Source organism: Psammomys obesus, unplaced genomic scaffold (assembly GCF_907164565.1).
Source record: "Psammomys obesus unplaced genomic scaffold, mPsaObe1.curated_primary_1811, whole genome shotgun sequence".
Classification (NCBI taxonomy): Eukaryota; Metazoa; Chordata; class Mammalia; order Rodentia; family Muridae; genus Psammomys; species Psammomys obesus.
Genome location: NW_026587382.1, coordinates 3,349,779 through 3,358,014, shown reverse-complemented (window position 1 = coordinate 3,358,014; position 8,236 = coordinate 3,349,779).

Genomic DNA, 8,236 nt, shown 5'->3' with positions numbered 1-8,236 from the left:
ATAGATAGATAGATAGATAGATAGATAGATAGATAGATAGATAGATAAAGTGTCTTGGTGTCACTCTAACCAAGCAAGTGAAAAGTGGGTGGATAGAAGGACCTGGAAGAGACAGGGGTTTGATCACTTCCCCTCTGAATGGGCAGACTTACCAGGCCACAGAGAAAGAGGATCCAGGCAGTCCTGATGAGACTTAATAGGCTGGAGTAAGATGGTAGAGGAAGAGGGCTTCCCCTTTTTGTGGACTAGTGGATGGGATGGAGGAAGAGGGAGAGAGGGTGGGACTGGGAGGAGTCGAAGAAGGGTGCTACAATCAGGTGGTAAAGTGAATATATTTTAAGAATAATTTAAATTTTAAAAACCTAGAACCAACCTAAATAATCAAATTAAAGACCTCTATATATTGAAATTTTAAAGCATTAAATAAAGAAATGTAGAAGGGGAGTATAAAATGTAAACAGGACCCTCTCGTGTCGAAGGACTGGCAGAGTTAGTATTAAGTGGCCTTATGAACAAAAGTGACAAACACGCCATCTACGAGTGCATAAAAATTCTGAGAACACTCTTCACATGCATTGAAAAAAGAACAATTCTAAGATTCATGAGGAATCCACCAAAGGTGCCAAATAATCAAATATTTCTGAACAAAAAAAGCAACGCTAAGAGGACCTTATAACTGGCTCCCAACTCCAGGAGAGAGTCATAGTAACAGAAGCAGCACGCCACTACTCACAGGAGCTAAGACATAGAAGCAGCATGAGTGTCCATCAAACACAAATAAAGTTAACATGACATGAACACTGAAAAAATTTAATCCAGAATGAAGTTAAAGAAGGATAAAATGAAATGATGTCATCTGAATAAAAATGAATGAAACTGAAGACCATCATGTTAAGCAAAACAAAACAAAAAGGCTGAACTTAGTATTGCATATTTTCTTGTAATTCAGACTACAGCAGGATTAACATGAGATGGTGAAGTAAAAAGAAGCATGTTAGGGCCATGGAAATAGAGGAGGAGGAGGTGAAAGGGGGGATCTGATGGAGTAATTGAGAGTTCCATACAACCAAAATCCTTGATGTGGATTATGAAATGTCCCAATAAAAAACATTTCTTAGTACAATGTATGCTAGTTAAAATTCTTTTTTAGCAAAATAAATATGTACCTGTGTCTCATAATATAAAGAAAATTCAGATTTCAGTATGTTTATCCTATCTTATAGGTCTAGTATCCACTTATAAGTGAGTATATACCATGTGTGTCTTTCTGCTCCTGGGATACCTCACTCAGGGTGATCTTTTCTAGATCCCACAAATTTCATGATTTCCTTGTTTTTAATTACTGAGTAGTATTCCATTGTGTAAAAGTACCACAATTTCTGTATCCATTACTCCATTGATGGACATCTGGGTTGTTTCCAGGTTCTGGCTATTACGAATAAAGCTGCTACAAACATGGTTGAGCAAATGTCCTTGTTGTATACTTGAGCTTCTTTTGGATCTATGCCTAGGAGTGATATAGCTGGATCTTGAGGGAGCACTATTCCTAATTGTCTGAGAAAGTGCCAGATTGCTTTACACAGTGGTTGTACAAGTTTACATTCCCACCAGCTATGGAGGAGGGTTCCCCATTCTCCACAAACTCCCCAGCATGTGTTGTTTCTTTTGTGAGTTTTTGATCTTAGCCATTCTGATGGGTGTAAGGAGAAATCTCAGGGTTGTTTTGATTTGCATCTCTCTGATGGCTAAGGACATTGAGCATTTTTTAAGTGTTTCTCTGCCATTCTATATTTCTCTACAGAGAATTCTCTGTTTAGCTCCGTACACCATTCTTTAATTGTATTGCTTGATTTATTGCTCTTTAACTTCTTTACTTCTTTATATATTCTGGATATCAGCCCACTCTCAGATATAGAGTTGGTGAAGCTCCTTTCCCAATCTGTAGGCAGTCTTTTTGTTTTGATGACAGTGTCCTTTGCTTTACAGAAGCTTTTCAGTTTCATGAGGTCCCATTTATTGATTGTTGCTCTTAGAGCCTGTGCTGTTGGTGTTCTGTTTAGGAAGTTGTCTCCTGTGCCAATGAGTTCTAGGCTGTTCCTCACTTTTTCTTCTAACCAGATTTAGAGTATCTAATTTAGAGTATCTGGTTTTATGTTGAGGTCTTTGATCCACTTGGACATTAGTTTTGTGCAGGGTAATAAATATGGAACTATTTTCATTTTTCTGCATGTAGACATCCAGCTGGACCAGCACCCTTTGTTGAAGATGTCTACTAGACTTATAAGATAGGATAAACATACTGAAATCTGTACACCTAAAGAAGATTAACAAGAAAGAGGACCCTGGGTAAGATGATCAATCCTCACTTAGAAAGACAAACGGGATGGACATTGGATGTAGGAGAAAACAAGTAACAGGACAAGGCTTCTGAAAGTCTACCTAGCAGTGTATCAAAGCAGATACTGAGACTCATAACCAAACCTTGGGCAGAGTACCAGGAATCATATGAAAGAAGGGGGAGTTAGCATGACCTGAAGAGGACAGGAGCTCCACAAGGACCAAATATATCTGGGCACAAGGGTCTTTTTTGAGACTGTTTCTCCAATGAAGAACCATGTATGGATATAACCTAGAATCCCTGCTCAGATGTAGCCCATAGTAGCTCAATATCCAAGTGGGTACCCTAGTAAGGGGAACAGGGACTATTTCTGACATGAACTCACTGGCTGGCTCTTTAACCTCCCCCCCTTCCCGAGGAAGGAGCAGCCCTGCTAGGCCACAGGGCTAGGCCACTTTGCAGCCATGCCTGATGATGTTTGATAAGCTAGGGTCAGATGAAAGGGAAGGAGGTCCTCCCCAACCAGTGAACTTGGAAAGGCATAGGGAGAAGATGAGGGAGGGAGGGTGGGATTGGGAGGGAATGAGGAATTGGGATACAGCTGGAATACAAAGTTAAAAACTGTAACTAATATTAAAAAATAAAAATTTAATTAACAAGCAAAAAAATAATAACATAATACATATGCGCTAAAATAAATGCAGTTTGGTATTGTGATTATATGTGGTTTGTATAATATTAAAATATCAAATATGAGATTTATTCAGAAAAAGAAAGTTCTTTATAAATAATATATAATCACATTTTGCTGCAAATTTTCTAATAGTTTTTTTTAATTTTTTTCTAATGTTTATTTTATTCAGCTACAACTGTAGAAAAACATGATCAGTTTTATTCTGCGGACAGGTGTCCTCCACATCTGAAAAAGCAAGGCCCATTTAAACAGAAGTACTTTTCAGAAAAAAAAAAACAATTCCAGAAAAAAGAAAACCTTCCAATTTGACTGTGAACTTTCTAGATGAGATCCTTCAAATTATTTTACATCATTCAGTTGATGATACTGTGGCAGCCTCTTAGAAGTAGCCTATCTATTTCCCCACTCACTGTTCTAACATAATGGCAGGTACCTGTTACAAACACTCATGAAAACCTAGCTAACTTCTGAGGAAAATATGGTCAGTACTGCAGCATCATGAATTTGGGATCTGCAGTAACTGACTGTCTATGCAGTCATATTACATTTTTTCTCCTACACTATTGTCTGGTTTGACTGATCTCAGACAAGTCTTTGAAAAGCCTGCATTTTGCACTAAACTAATAGCTTATTAAATGGAGGAAATACCATCTCTCCAAGGTAACAGTAAACCATTCTCCAGATCCATTTCCAGAACATGTTGTTATTCGGAGCTCTGCTGGATTTGCTGGCATGAGCTCCATGAAGATTCTCTGTAGACTGGCTCCAAGAGCCAAAATCTATCTCTAACATCTCTGAAGGACATACATGTGAGAACAGGATGCTTTCTTGTGGGGTGTGACCCAGAGATGGCCATCTTCCATTTGTCTTCTGCCTTGTGTGTTCCATGTCTCTCTGTGCCTTATCCTTCTCAGGAGAACACCAGTCCAGCAGGAACAGGAGGACCTGCCCATTGGACCTCAAGTTACATTACTCTGCTCTCTGAAATACAAATTTCTTTTTTTAATTTTAATTTTATTTTTAATTACACTTTATTTACTTTGTATTCCCCCTCTAGTTCCCACCCTCCTCCCCTCACAACCCCTCCCTTTCTCCCACTTCTCCATGCATGCCCCTCCCCAAGTCCACTGGTAGGAGAGGGTTTCATTTTTTTTCCTTCTGATCCTAGTCAGTTAGGTCTCTTCAGGAGTGGCTGCATTGTCTTCCTCTGTGGTCTGGTAAGGCTGCTCCCCTCTCAGGGGGAGCTGATCAAAGAGCAGGCCAATCAGTTCATGCCAGAGACAGTCCCTGTTCCCATTATTATGAACCCACTTGGACACTGAACTGCCATGGACTACATCTGTGCAGGGGTTCTAGTTTATCTCCATGCATGGTACTTGGTTGGAGTATGAGTCTCAGGAAAGACTCCTGTGCTCAAATTTTTTGGTTCTGTTGCTCTCCTTGTGGAGCTCCTGTCCTCTCCAGATCTTACTATTTCCCACTTCTTTCATAAGATTCCCTGCATTCTGCCCAAAGTTTGGCAGTAAGTCCCAACATCTGCTTTGATAGTCTGCAGAGCAGAGCCTCCTAACCTGTTCCCTGTTTTCTTCTTCTGATGTCCGTCCTCTTTGCCTTTCAGGATGGGGATTGAGCAGTACAGGTGCTTTCTAGAGTTCTGAGACTTAGAACCTCAACATACAAATATTGGAGGCACGCATGTCCTCCCACAAGAAATGCCCTTCATTTCAGCTTCAATTTCCAAAATAAGCTATAGAAATTCTGGAGAGCATGAGTTGATGACAGTTTTGCAAAAAACAGAAAATTTCTCTGTTGTGTCAAGCTGCTCTCAGTTTAACTCAGTGGTATAATAATAATAATAATAATAATAATAATAATAATAATAATAATAAAATGTACAAATTTACAAGAAATGTATAAACTAGAATCCACCTTAAAAGTAACCTAAGCTTATATTTAGGGGACATTAGTACTGAAAAAAAATCTTTCTTCATTCTTATACCCATATACATAATTATTTAACTTTAAGTCTTTCTAAAAATAAAGTTTGTGGATGATCTTTTCTAATTCCATCCATTTGCCTGCAAATTTCATGATTTCCTTGTTTTTAATTGCTGAGTAGTACTCCATTCTGTAAAGGTATCACAATTCCTGTATCCATTCTTCAGTTGAGGGACATCTAAGTTGTTTACAAATTCTAGCTATTATAAGGCTGCTATGAACATAGTTGAACAAATGTCCTTGATGCATGGTTGCACATTTTTCAGATATATGGCCAGGAGTGGTATAGCTGGATATTGAGGAAGCACTATTCCTAATTTTCTGAGAAAGCATCCGATTGATTTCCAAAGTAGTTGTACAAGCTTACATTCTCACCAGCAAAGGAGGAGCATTCCGCCTTTTATACAACCTTTTCAGCATGTTTCATCCCTTGAGTTTTTGATCTTAGCCATTCCGATGGGTGTGAGGTGGGCTCTCAGGGCCCTTTTGATTTGCATTTCCTTGATGTCTAAGGACATTGAGCATTTCTTTTAAGTTTTCTCTGCCATTCGATATTCCTCTGTTGAGAATTCTGTTTAGCTCTGTTGATGTTTAACTTCTTGAGTTCTTTATATATTCTGTATATTAGCCCTTTGTCAGATGTAAGATTGGTGAAGATCTTTTCCCAGTTTGTATGCTGTCATTTTGTTCTGTCGACAGTGTCCTTTGCTTTACAGAAGCTTTTCAGTTTCATGAAGTCCCATTTATTAATGGCAAAAAGACACATATGGTATATATTCACTTATTAGTGGATATTAGCCATATAATATAAGATAAACATACTAAAACTGATAGTCCTAAAGAAACAATAGGAGGACCCTAGGGAAGAGGCTGAAACTTCATTCAGAAGGGCAAACAGGATAGACATCAGAAGTAGGAGAAGTCAGGGAACAGAACAGGAGCCTTCCACGGGGGCTTCTGAAAGACTCTATTTGTTAGGGTATTAAAGGAGACGTTGAGACTCATAACCAAACTGGGCAGAGTGCAGGGAGTCTTATGAAAGAAAGGGAATATAGAAAGACCTGGAGAGGACAGGAGCTCCACAAGGAGACCAACAGAACCAAAAAACCTGGGCCCAGGGGGTCCTGCAGAACACACAAGGCAGAACGGCCTTGTATATCCATATTCAAAAAAATTTAAATAAAGAGAGCATGATTAAAATAATTTTGTGATGTTTGGGGGATAAAATTCTCCCTTTTTCATTTTTGCCATTAGTTCTTAGGAGATCCACGGGCATGCTCCATAATTTCTTGATCTTGAGGATTATATGGAATACCTGTTTTATGACATGGTTTTTATGCATAAAAATGCTGAAAAGCTTGACTAATATATGCAGTACCATTATCAATCTTTATAATGGAAGGACTATCAATTGTAGTAAAACATTTTAAGCAATGATTTATAATATGTTTGGTGGCTTCTTCTGCTAAGGAAGTTGCCATGATAAATCCTGAAAAAGTATCGATTGTTATATATTTTAGTTTTTTAAATCTTGAAATATGAGTAATGTCCATTTGTTATTTAGAATGGTTTTGACCCTATGTTTTAAGTAAGTTAACTTCATGTTACAGATTTTGAACATACCCAATGACCAATAATCTATAACCAAGATATATAGAATACAGTAAATTTATATATTCAAAATAGACAGACGAAACATCTTGCTATTCGTTGAATCCAATTTTTATGACCATAGAGGTCTTATAGCAGAATTGTCCATTAGCTTTCTTACTGGAGAAACTGAAAAGCTGCCTTTATTTTTCTTCAAATGACACTGTTAAGGAAATTTTTACTTTGATAACAAGTGATCTCCTCCTGCTAAACATGCTCTTGCTATTTTTTTTTCAGTCCCCTGGGTAAAGGGCCTCAGTAGACAAGGACTCTAACAGAGCTTGAGTAAAAGGTGCCATAGGACTGTATTGAGCACATGCAGTTTTCAATTCTTTCAATTGTTTAAAAGATATAGAAGCATGGATTCTCACCATATTACCCTACCCATCAAGTTGCTCTATAACTGGGAAACCATATAACTCAGTTTTATTTTTTTCTTTTTGTCTAGCTTGTTCTAAAGAAGCTTGTAAAGTGGATACATTTGCTTGCACTGTAGGCAAAGGAAAAAGCCCTCTTCTCTTTTGATCTATAGCAACTGTAGCCATCCCAAGAAGAGGGTCCAAGTCTGCAGTCAATGAGGGTATTGGAGTGGGGGATTGAGCCTCATTTTCCCTAGTAGTTAATTTTCCAATTTTTTGTTTATTTCCTCCAAGCCCCATTCCAACTTTTTAATTTCTTTTTGCCAAGGCTCACATTTTTTAACATTCATAGCCTGAATCAGAGAGTATCTCTCAGAATAGAATAATACTTAGCTGCTTTTCCTCCAGCTCTGTAACCTCACCAGGATCTAAGTCATCTTTAAAGTATTCTCCTAACAATAAATTATTATCATCAGGAGGGACATATAAGAAGGAGTTGATGGTTTGATCTCATTTTATCCCAAAGCCTCCCATTATTTTCCTCTTTAACTTTAACCCTGAAAGTTTCACTTTCTCTATCCTGTGCCACATATATAGACTATCCCTAGTTAAATTCCATACAAAATACATGAGGCTGCTACCTTGTCCCATTTTTACTCTCGAACTTTGCTCATTGTGTCCTTTTCTCTTTTCACCGCCAACATCAAGGTGTCTTTCATTGCATCCCCATATCTCAGGACCCTGCTTGGGTCCCAAACTGCCAGAGCCTGCTGGCAGAGTTGAACAGTCCCTGCTCAGCAGGTAGTTAGGATTAAAAGAAAATGACACATGACACATAAGGGGATCCATTCCAGAAGGCTGTCAGTAGAAACTGTAGCACCTGGTTTATTCTATAGTACCTTTTCTTTAGCCAGAGCAAAGTTCCTTAATACAATGAAGGGGTTAATCCAGAATTCAAACTTGTTTACCATGACCATATGTTTGTGTGATCCTCACACAAACAAAAGTAACTTGGCAAAACATCCTGTTTATCTCTGTCTCCAGGTGAAGGCCAGATTGAAAACATGTTTTTCACTAAAAACTCAGTAACAAAGCAGCCTGACAAACAAGCAGCTCTGCACAATAGATAGATAGATAGATAGATAGATAGATAGATAGATAGATAGATAGATAGATAGATAGATAGATAGATAGATA